This window comes from Phyllobates terribilis, unplaced genomic scaffold (genome assembly GCF_046119375.1).
Source record: "Phyllobates terribilis strain yellow unplaced genomic scaffold, ASM4611937v1 Scaffold_3__8_contigs__length_932513732, whole genome shotgun sequence".
Lineage (NCBI taxonomy): Eukaryota > Metazoa > Chordata > Amphibia > Anura > Dendrobatidae > Phyllobates > Phyllobates terribilis.
The window spans coordinates 203,835,327-203,844,687 of record NW_027362763.1 but is presented as its reverse complement, the minus strand read 5'-3'; positions in this window follow the sequence as shown (position 1 = coordinate 203,844,687).

Sequence of the window (9,361 nt, the reverse complement as noted above, 5' to 3'; positions counted from 1 at the left end):
TACCGCACCTGCGGGATTTGCTCTGCTCTGCTTGTCTACCACACCTGCGGGTTTTGCTCTGCTCTGCTTGTCTACCGCACTTGCAGGTTTTGCTCTGCTCTGCTTGTCTACCGCACCTGCGGGTTTTGCTCTGCTTTGCTTGTCTACTGCACTTGCAGGTTTTGCTCTGCTCTGCTTGTCTACCGCACCTGCAGGTTTTGCTCTGCTCTGCTTGTCTACCGCACCTGCGGGTTTGCTCTGCTCTGCTAGTCTACCGCACTTGCAGGTTTTGCTCTGCTCTGCTTGTCTACCGCACCTGCGGGTTTTGCTCTGCTCTGCTTGTCTACCGCTCCTGCGGGTTTTGCTCTGCTCTGCTTGTCTACCGCACCTGCGTGTTTTACTCTGCTCTGCTTGTCTACCGCACTTGCGGCTCTGTTCCTGTATCCCAGTCTGTACTGGTCCCTATCTTGCCTGCGTTCCTACCTGCCAGTACCCACCTGTCTGTATACCAGCCGTGCCTGCCAGTACCCACCTGTCTGCATAGCAGCCGTGTCTGCCAGTACCCACCTGTCTGCATAGCAGCCGTGCCTGCCAGTACCCACCTGTCTGAATACCAGCCTTGCCTGCCAGTACCCACCTGTCAGTATGCCAGCTTAACTTGCCTGTTCCTACATTCCCTGGTGTGGGTCAACAGCTGTGACCGGGGTCTGACCTGGAGTAGCACCTGGTCTCTCTGCTCGGTTCCTCCCTGGTTCATGGAGTCGACTGAGCCACCGTGCGACCTTGGTCAGACCGAGTCGATACTTAGTCACGCCCCTCCAGGCACTCCTCGGTTCATGGTCCAGTGGGATCACTAACCACGCTCACGCCAGTCAGTCCGGGCGTGAGTGTAACATTATTGTGGTCGTATGGACAGATACTCCAGTCTCTGCATGGGAACGTTGCAGCTCCTTCAGGGTTACCTTTGGTCTCTGTTATGAGCTTCCAAAGTCTGACTAATGCTCTCCTTGCCTGGGCTGAGAGTTTTGGTGGGCGGCCCTCTCTTGGCCGGTTTGTTGTGGTACCATGTTCTTTCCATTTGATGATAATGGATTTGATGGTGTTTCGGGAGATCCTCAGAGATTGGGATATTTTTTGACAACCCAATCCTGACTTGTACTTCTCAACAACTTTGTCCCTGACTTGTTTGGAGATCTCCTTGGTTTTCATGGTGTTATTTGGTAAGTGGTGCCTCTTGCTTAACCTTTTAATGGCCGCTGATACGCATTAAAATGGTGGCCGCTAAGCCTATAGCTACCGGGGTAGCTGAGACACTGGAGAACACAATCAGGGCTGGATTTTGCTGTCCCCGATCACGTGATTGCCATTATTCCTGTTATTCAATGAATAATGGCAATCACTTAAAAAAAAAGTGTGCCCACTATTAAAAACCATTTCTCTCCCTTCTGACATGATATACATGTCAGAGGAGAGAGAAATTATGTCCTCCAAGCCACCCCCAGTACCCCTGACATCCCCCGGGTCCTCCTACTCCATCCCCAAGCCCTTTGCCTCCTCTCTATGAAAAATGGCGGGCGCATGCTCAGTACGCCCGCCAAGATCCGCCAGCCAGCACCCGGCAACAGCATGGATTTTTCTTATTGGTTCATTTTGATCACTATGATAGACCCTATCACAGTGATCAAAAGCCAAAAATTAGTGTGTCACCCCTGTGATAACCCCTTACTCAGATAATTTTTTTTTTATTTTATCATTTTTATTTCTTTCATTCTTTGCAGTTAAGGTTGAGGTTAGGATTGGGTTTAGGGTTAGGGTCAGGTTTGGGCTTAGGATTAGGGTTGGGTTTAGGGTTTGGCTTAGCGTTAGGGTTTTTTCAAATGTTAAAAAAAAAAATTATGACTATATGATGACTAGTGTTGATTGCAAGTGCTCGCTACTCGAGTTCGCATTGGATGCTTGGGTATGCACCTGACTCGCCCCCTGGGCCGTGGGGCACCCGGGACCGGGCTTCTGTGCGATGCTGGGGGTAGTAGTGGCAACCCGATCCCGTGGCTCAGGGTGGTCAGACCGAATGCTGTGGCAGTCTATTTATAGATTTGGGAATGTTCGACTACGCCACCCGTGGATTGCGGTCAGAGATAACCGCCGCTGCAAGGCAGACCACTGAGGCTGGTGTTGGTGTGCAGCACAGGGGTAGGACAACTCCCCACGGGAAGAGTGTAGCCTCAGGGCAGTGTAGGTGAATGCTGGGGGTGATAGTGCAGGCCGCAATAGTAAGAGTTCAGAGTCCGCTTCAAACAGTCCAGGGTCTTTATTGCAGATGTTATTACTGACCCAACAGGAGTACCGGTTAGGAGCGGGCCTGGGTATCTGAGAGCATTCGGGCGAGCCCCACTGGTCAGGGTGAGTGTGTAGGCCTACCGTTCTCTCTCTATGCTCTTTCTGACTATCCCCCTTTTCGTGGTGTAATAGCCCACGTCCCTGAGCTGGCCGTGTACTTTGCCTGTATGGCTTGCGACTCGGGCCTTGGGTACCTTTTGCTTCTCCTTGCTGTACTGGTCCCTCTGTGTGGCGGAGCCTCCAGACTTCTTAGGCCAAGGGACCTAAATCCCTCGCTGGTTGGTTCTCTGCTGCTGGGCTTGCAACCCTGACAGCCTCGGACCCCAATGTCCGGTTGTGTACTTCTCTCAGCCGGGACCGGCTCTCGTCGCCTCTGTCCCTGGCTTGCAGTCTCTCCTCTGCCTCACGGACTCCTCAGCTGCTGCTGACCTGTCCCTTTCTCTAAGGAACCCTTCTGGTCACTTCAGAAGTGGGTTCTGGTCTCTCTAACCCTGCCCCAGTTCCAGCTTTTATAGGGGCAGCCTGCTCCCCCTACTGGCCTGGGACAGGAGGTGCTGCATGCTAATGGTCCCTGACCAGTGAACCTCCCTCCTGCTCTCAGACACAGCCTTTAATATTTGTGGCATCCAGGCCTGGGGTGACACATTCCCCCCTAGTAAAATTTAGTACTCCGGGACTAAGCCTTTTTGGCCAACAACAAACAGGGTATAAACAATAACATAACATATTTACAAGCACATTTTGTCCTTAAGGTCACGGCGCTTCCGTGACCGGGTGTCCATATCACCCAACAAGGTGAAGTTTTCCACGGTGTGGGGACCTGTACCTATAAACCCCAAGTTCCTGGCCTTGGCTGTGGCGGCAAGGCTGAGCTACCTACTTTGGACCACAAGAGGGCCACGCCGGACAGGTTTTTCTTCCGTGGCCATCTTCACAAGAGGGCACCAAGTACAACTATCTACATGGTAGTTCCGGCCATTCAGTGTCCATGACCTGTCAGTCCATTGTATCTAGGAAAACTGGGAAAACAATATTAATAACCAGGTAATAAACATAAAACATTTGCAATACACAGGTAAATATATATACTTTGTATTCAGATCTTCCAGCGAGCTGGTATTTGACCCCTAGTGCTCCGGGTTGATCTGCGTAACCCACTGTCTGGTGGTGGTCTAACCTGGTTTTCCCCACTAGCATTAAGGGTACAGCTACTAGCTGGGTCTACAGGCAGTTCAGGCAGCTGTCTGCGGGTCCTTTGGCTTACCGCAGGCATGGCAGGCTCACTGTCAGCAGAGGGTTGACTCTCCTGGGCTGCTGGCATGGGTTCTTCTGCCTCCGGGGCTGCTTGTTCCTCTTGTTCTTCCTGCTCTCCTGTAGGCTCCTGCTGGGTTGGTTGAAGGAAGTGTAGGACGGGTACCACTATTGCGTCGTTTATCCGAGTCCAGGACCGGGGGAACTCTCCGAGAACGGTGCTGACCATTTCTTCCTTGTCCACTGCGGGCTCAAGGTCATCTTGATCTTCTCCTGCACTCTGTAGTTGCTCGGGGCACCTTTTTAGGTGGTCTCTGGAGACAGTGCTAGTGGTTTCTCCTCCATCCTTGGTAATTACACATACCTTCGGGTTGTTGTGGTCGGACTGCAGTACTGTGTACGGGTCGCTCTCCCACTGGTCATCTAGCTTGTGAAGCCTTCTCTTCCGCTTCAGGACCAGGTTCCAGGGGACCAGCAGGGGCGTGTTGGTTGAAGAGCCTCTCTTGCTTTTCTCTTGCTTGAGCCAGGCTCCTCTCCACCCTCTCCTGTACCTTCTTGTACTGTAGCCGCCGTTCCGTATCCCAGTCCGCATCTGGGGAGGTGTCCTCGGGTGTCAGGACTCCCATCTCCAGGTCCATAGGCAGCTTACCTGGTCTTGCTCGCATCAGGTAAGCCAGGGTGCAGTTGGTAGCATTCACCGGGATATGGTTGCATAAGTCTATCAGGTCTGGCAGCTTCTCCGGCCACAGGCTGCGTTCCTCCAGGGGCAACGTCTTGAGGAGATCAATGACAATATTATTTATTTTCTCACACAGCCCCTTGGTTTGTGGGTGGTAAGGCGTTGTCCGAATCTTCCTACAGCCGTAGAGGTTGCAGAACTCCTGGAAGACTTCCGCCTCAAACGCTGGACCTTGATCTGTCAAGACCTGTTCCGGATACCCGTGTGGACGGCAGAATTGTTGTTGGAAGGCTCTGGCCGCCGTTTGGGCCGTCAAGTCTTTAACCGGGACCACCACCAAGAACCGGGAGTAATGGTCCACAATCGTGAGGGCATAGATGTAGCCGGACCGGCTTGGAGCCAACTTCACATGGTCCAGAGCTACCAGCTCAAGAGGCTGCCTGGTGACGATGGGCCTCAAGGGTGTCTTCTGGCTGGTACGGTCCTTCCTTCTGAGGTGACATGGGCTGCAGTCCCTGCACCACTTCTCTATGGCCCCTCTCATACCGATCCAGTAGAACCGCTCTCTCAGTAGGAACTCCAGTTTCTTCCACCCGAAGTGTCCCTCTCTGTCATGGTAGGCCTCCAGGACCATTGCTGCATCCCGTTTCGGGACCACTACCTGCCAGGTCAACTCGTGTGTCCGGTGGTTGACAATCCTTCTGCACAGCTTACCTTCGTAGAGGAATAGCCTGCTTTTCTCCTTCCATAACTGCTTGGCTTCCTCTGGAGCGTCCGGGCCAGGGCTAGCATCTGCCTGGGTTAACAGGTCTTTCACCAGGCGAACTGCAGGGTCACTATCTTGCGTTTCAGCCCAGCCGTGGTGGAGTAAGGGGTTGAACATGACGGTGGTTAGGTCTTTGTCTCTTACCCGGTGAGAATACTGAGTGGCCCCATACCGGTGGAACGCAGGGAGCTCTACTTCCTCCAGCTCTTCCGAGTCTTCTTCTCCTACGGGTAGGTGGGGCACTCTTGATAGGGCGTCTGCGTTGGCGTTGGTTCTGCCTGCCCGGTATTTGATTGTGAAGTCATAATTTGATAGCCGGGCAATCCACCGCTGTTCTAGGGCACCTAGTCTTGCATTGTCCAGGTGTGTCAATGGGTTGTTGTCCGTGTACACAGTGAACTTTGCGGAGGCCAGGTAATGTTTAAACCGTTCTGTGACGGCCCACACCACTGCCAAGAATTCTAGCTTGAAGGAGCTGTAATTCTCCGGGTTCCTTTCAGTGGGCCTCAGCTTCCGGCTGGCGTACGCGATCACCCTTTCTCTGCCCTGTTGGTTCTGTGACAGTACGGCTCCCAGCCCCACATTGCTGGCGTCTGTGTGGAGGATAAAAGGCTGGCCATAATCGGGGTAGGCCAGGATCTCATCCCCCGTGAGGGCCATCTTCAGCTGGCGGAAGAACTCCTCTTCCGGCTTGTTCCACTTGAAGGGTGGCTTTTGGCTTCTGGTCTTAGATTGTCCTATAAGGAGGTCCTGCATAGGGGCTGCCATCTTGGTGAACCCGGGGATGAACCTTCGGTAGTAGCCTACCAACCCGAGGAACTGCCTCACTTCTTTTATGTTAGAGGGGCTTGGGCAGTTCTTTATTGCCGTGATTTTGTAAGGGTCGGGGGCTACTCCTTCTGCACTCACCACGTGTCCCAGGTACTGTACCTTCGGCTTTAACAGATGGCACTTGGAGGGTTTCACTTTCATGCCAAAGCCTGCCAGGGCCTCGAACACCTCGGCCAGGTGCTTTAGATGGTCCTCGTAAGTCTTCGAATAGACAATCACATCGTCCAGGTAAAGTAGGACCGTCCCAAAGTTTTGGTGCCCTAGACAGCATTCCATCAGCCTCTGGAAGGTCCCGGGTGCGTTGCAGAGCCCGAATGGCATACAGTTTAATTCACTTAATCCCATCGGGGTGGTGAAGGCGGTCTTCTCCTTGTCAGCCTCTGCCACAGGAACCTGCCAGTACCCGTTAGTAAGATCCAAAGTAGAGAAGAAGTTAGCTGATTTTAGTGCGGCTAAAGACTCCTCTATCCTAGGTAACGGGTACGCGTCTTTATGGGTGATACGATTGATTTGTCTATAGTCCACGCACATTCTCATGGTACCGTCTTCTTTTTTACCAAAACTAAGGGAGCTGCCCAGGGGCTACAGCTGTCTCTAATGACCCCAGCTTCTTTCATTTCTCTCAGCATGCCCTTTGCGTTCTGATAATGTGCAGGGGGTACAGGTCTGTGTCTCTCTTTTATTGGTGGGTGGCTCCCCGTGGGGATGTGGTGTTCTACCCCTTTCACTCTGCCGAAGTCCAGCGGGTGCTTACTAAAGATTCTCTCGTACTCCTGAACCACCCGGTAGACTCCTTGTTTTTGGTGCAGGGGAGTGGAGTCAGCACCCACATGGAGTTTCTGGCACCAGTCCTCCTTGTGTTTCCGGGAGCCATTACCCTCCATCGGTGGAGATGGAGGCAAGGGTTCCACGACCCTGAGAGCATTGTGTTCGACAGCAAACAATTTGGCTAGTGTAGCGTACCGGGGCAAGTGTACTTCCCTTTCCCCAATGTTTAAGATCCGGACGGGCACCCTTCCATGGTGGACATCAACCACCCCCTGGGCTGTCAAAATGGTGGGCCTGCTGTCTGAGTACACGGGTTCTACCATGGCTTGGTATTCTCTCCCTCTTAACCCGATTGCAGTCCGACACCAGATCATCATTTCACTTTTGGGAGGCATGGCAATGGGGAACGGGTCGCTCATCCTCACACTACCGATCTCACCACCAGACAGTTCTACCTGTTGCCGTCTCATCAGAGCTCTTATCTCTTTCTGGAGGACTCTCTGTGGGCTGGAACTCGCGTTCATCGCCACCTGCTGCAAAATTACAATCACTTCTGAAAGACAATTTTCAATCACGTTAGTACCCAAGGTTATTTTAGGGTGACTTTCTCGACGATCAGTGTCCACAATGATCACTCCCTGTGCCGGCAGTTCAACCTTACCAATCTTGATGGTCATCTCTCTGAACCCCACCTGCGGGGAAAAGTACATAGGGGATGGTAGTCACTTGGAACCCGGTGTCCAGCAGTGCACTCATGGGGATACCATCCAGCACTACGTGTAAAACCGGGCGTCCCCCTACGTACTTATCACGCCAATTAGACAGGCCTGATGACCTTATGCCTGGGGGTTGGCCTTCTGCCCCAGGTCGGACCCATTTAAAGTACAGTACCTGGCTACGTGTCCCGGGTGGCTGCAACGGCGGCAAATCGGCTGTCCATCCTCAGTGTAACGGTCGGCGGGCCTCCCTCTGAACGACGGGATGCTCCTCCGTCGACGCCACGGGACATCCTCCGGACTGGAAGCCAGCTTGATTGGTCTTGATGGGTCCATCTGTAACGACTGTACGGTCCTGGTCAATGCAGCAACACTCTTTGTTAATTCTTGGACCTGATGGTGCAGGTTTGCAGGCGGGGATGGGTTTAGGGCCTGCGCATCAGCCCCCACAAGGTCTGCAGGGTAGGGCGCTGCCTCCTGGTGGTAAGTGATGGCAGGGCGCCGGGAACTACAGCGCCACCTGGTGCGGGTTCTCGGAGCACCCGGATGGCCCTATCTTTGAACTGTGCAAAAGTCAAATCGGGGTTCTGTAGGGCCATGAGGCGCAGCTGGGTTTTCTGGGCGCTGGACAGCAGACCTTCTATGAACTGGTCAGTCAACAGTTTATCTGTATCCTGCACGCTGCCAGGGTCAGCTTGCTTAATTGCCCCCAAGGCTTCCTGTAAATTTAGGGCATAGTCTCTGATGCTATATTGAGCTCGCTGCTTACATCCGTAGAACCGCATTTTGATTTCTGCTGAGGTACGGGTATCAAAGGTGTCCTGTAGACGGATCAGAACCCCCCTTACAGTCCTTTTCTCCTCAGCTGTCCAAGACTTTACCCCCCCCTGGGCCGCATCAGTTAACTGCCCTATCAGTATGCTTACTTTCTGTTCTTCTGTCAGGGGGTAAACTTTGAACAGGCTATACAGCCTTTCTTTAAAGTCGCCCAAGGTATGCGACTCGCCGGCATACTGTGGCAGCCAGGCCGCTCCGGGGATATAGGGCATGGAAAACGGCATCACAGCTGCAACGGCTATGCTGGTGGTAGAGGGTCCCTCCGCGTCCTTCATCTTCCTCCCCCCTAGTTAACCGTGGCCTACCTTCCGATGATCCTCTTCTGTAGGCCGCGGCTCCGCTCGCGATGCTCTGGACGAGGAGCTTGCGTCGCTCGGTGATGACGTCGGCGTCCGCTGGATCTCCTACCAGGACCTTGCGCAGCGTCTCAGCGTAGGGCGGGGCTTCAGGTTTTGCGCGTTTTTGACGTCCACGCCCCTCTTCTTCCCGCGCGGCATCCCGAAGATGGCGCCCGATGGCGGGAAACGGCTCCGATTGGCGGGAAATGGCCCCGAATGGCGGGAAACTTCACTCAGGTAAGTATAAAGTCTTTTTCAGGCACGCAATACCCATTTGTGGCGGGTTGGTCACAATCCTGCCGACTACACCAAAGCTGACTCGCCCCCCTGGGCCGTGGGGCACCCGGGACCGGGCTTCTGTGCGATGCTGGGGGTAGTAGTGGCAACCCGATCAGGGTGGTCAGACCGAATGCTGTGGCAGTCTATTTATAGATTTGGGAATGTCCGACTACGCCACCCGTGGATTGCGGTCAGAGATAACCGCCGCTGCAAGGCAGACCACTGAGGCTGGTGTTGGTGTGCAGCACAGGGGTAGGACAACTCCCCACGGGAAGAGTGTAGCCTCAGGGCAGTGTAGGTGAATGCTGGGGGTGATAGTGCAGGCCACAATAGTAAGAGTTCAGAGTCCGCTTCAAACAGTCCAGGGTATTTATTGCAGATGTTATTACTGACCCAACAGGAGTACCGGTTAGGAGCGGGCCTGGGTATCTGAGAGCATTTGGGCGAGCCCCACTGGTCAGGGTGAGTGTGTAGGGCTACCGTTCTCTCTCTATGCTCTTGCTGACTATCCCCCTTTTCGTGGTGTAATAGCCCACGTCCCTGAGCTGGCCGTGTACTTTGCCTGTATGGCTTGCGA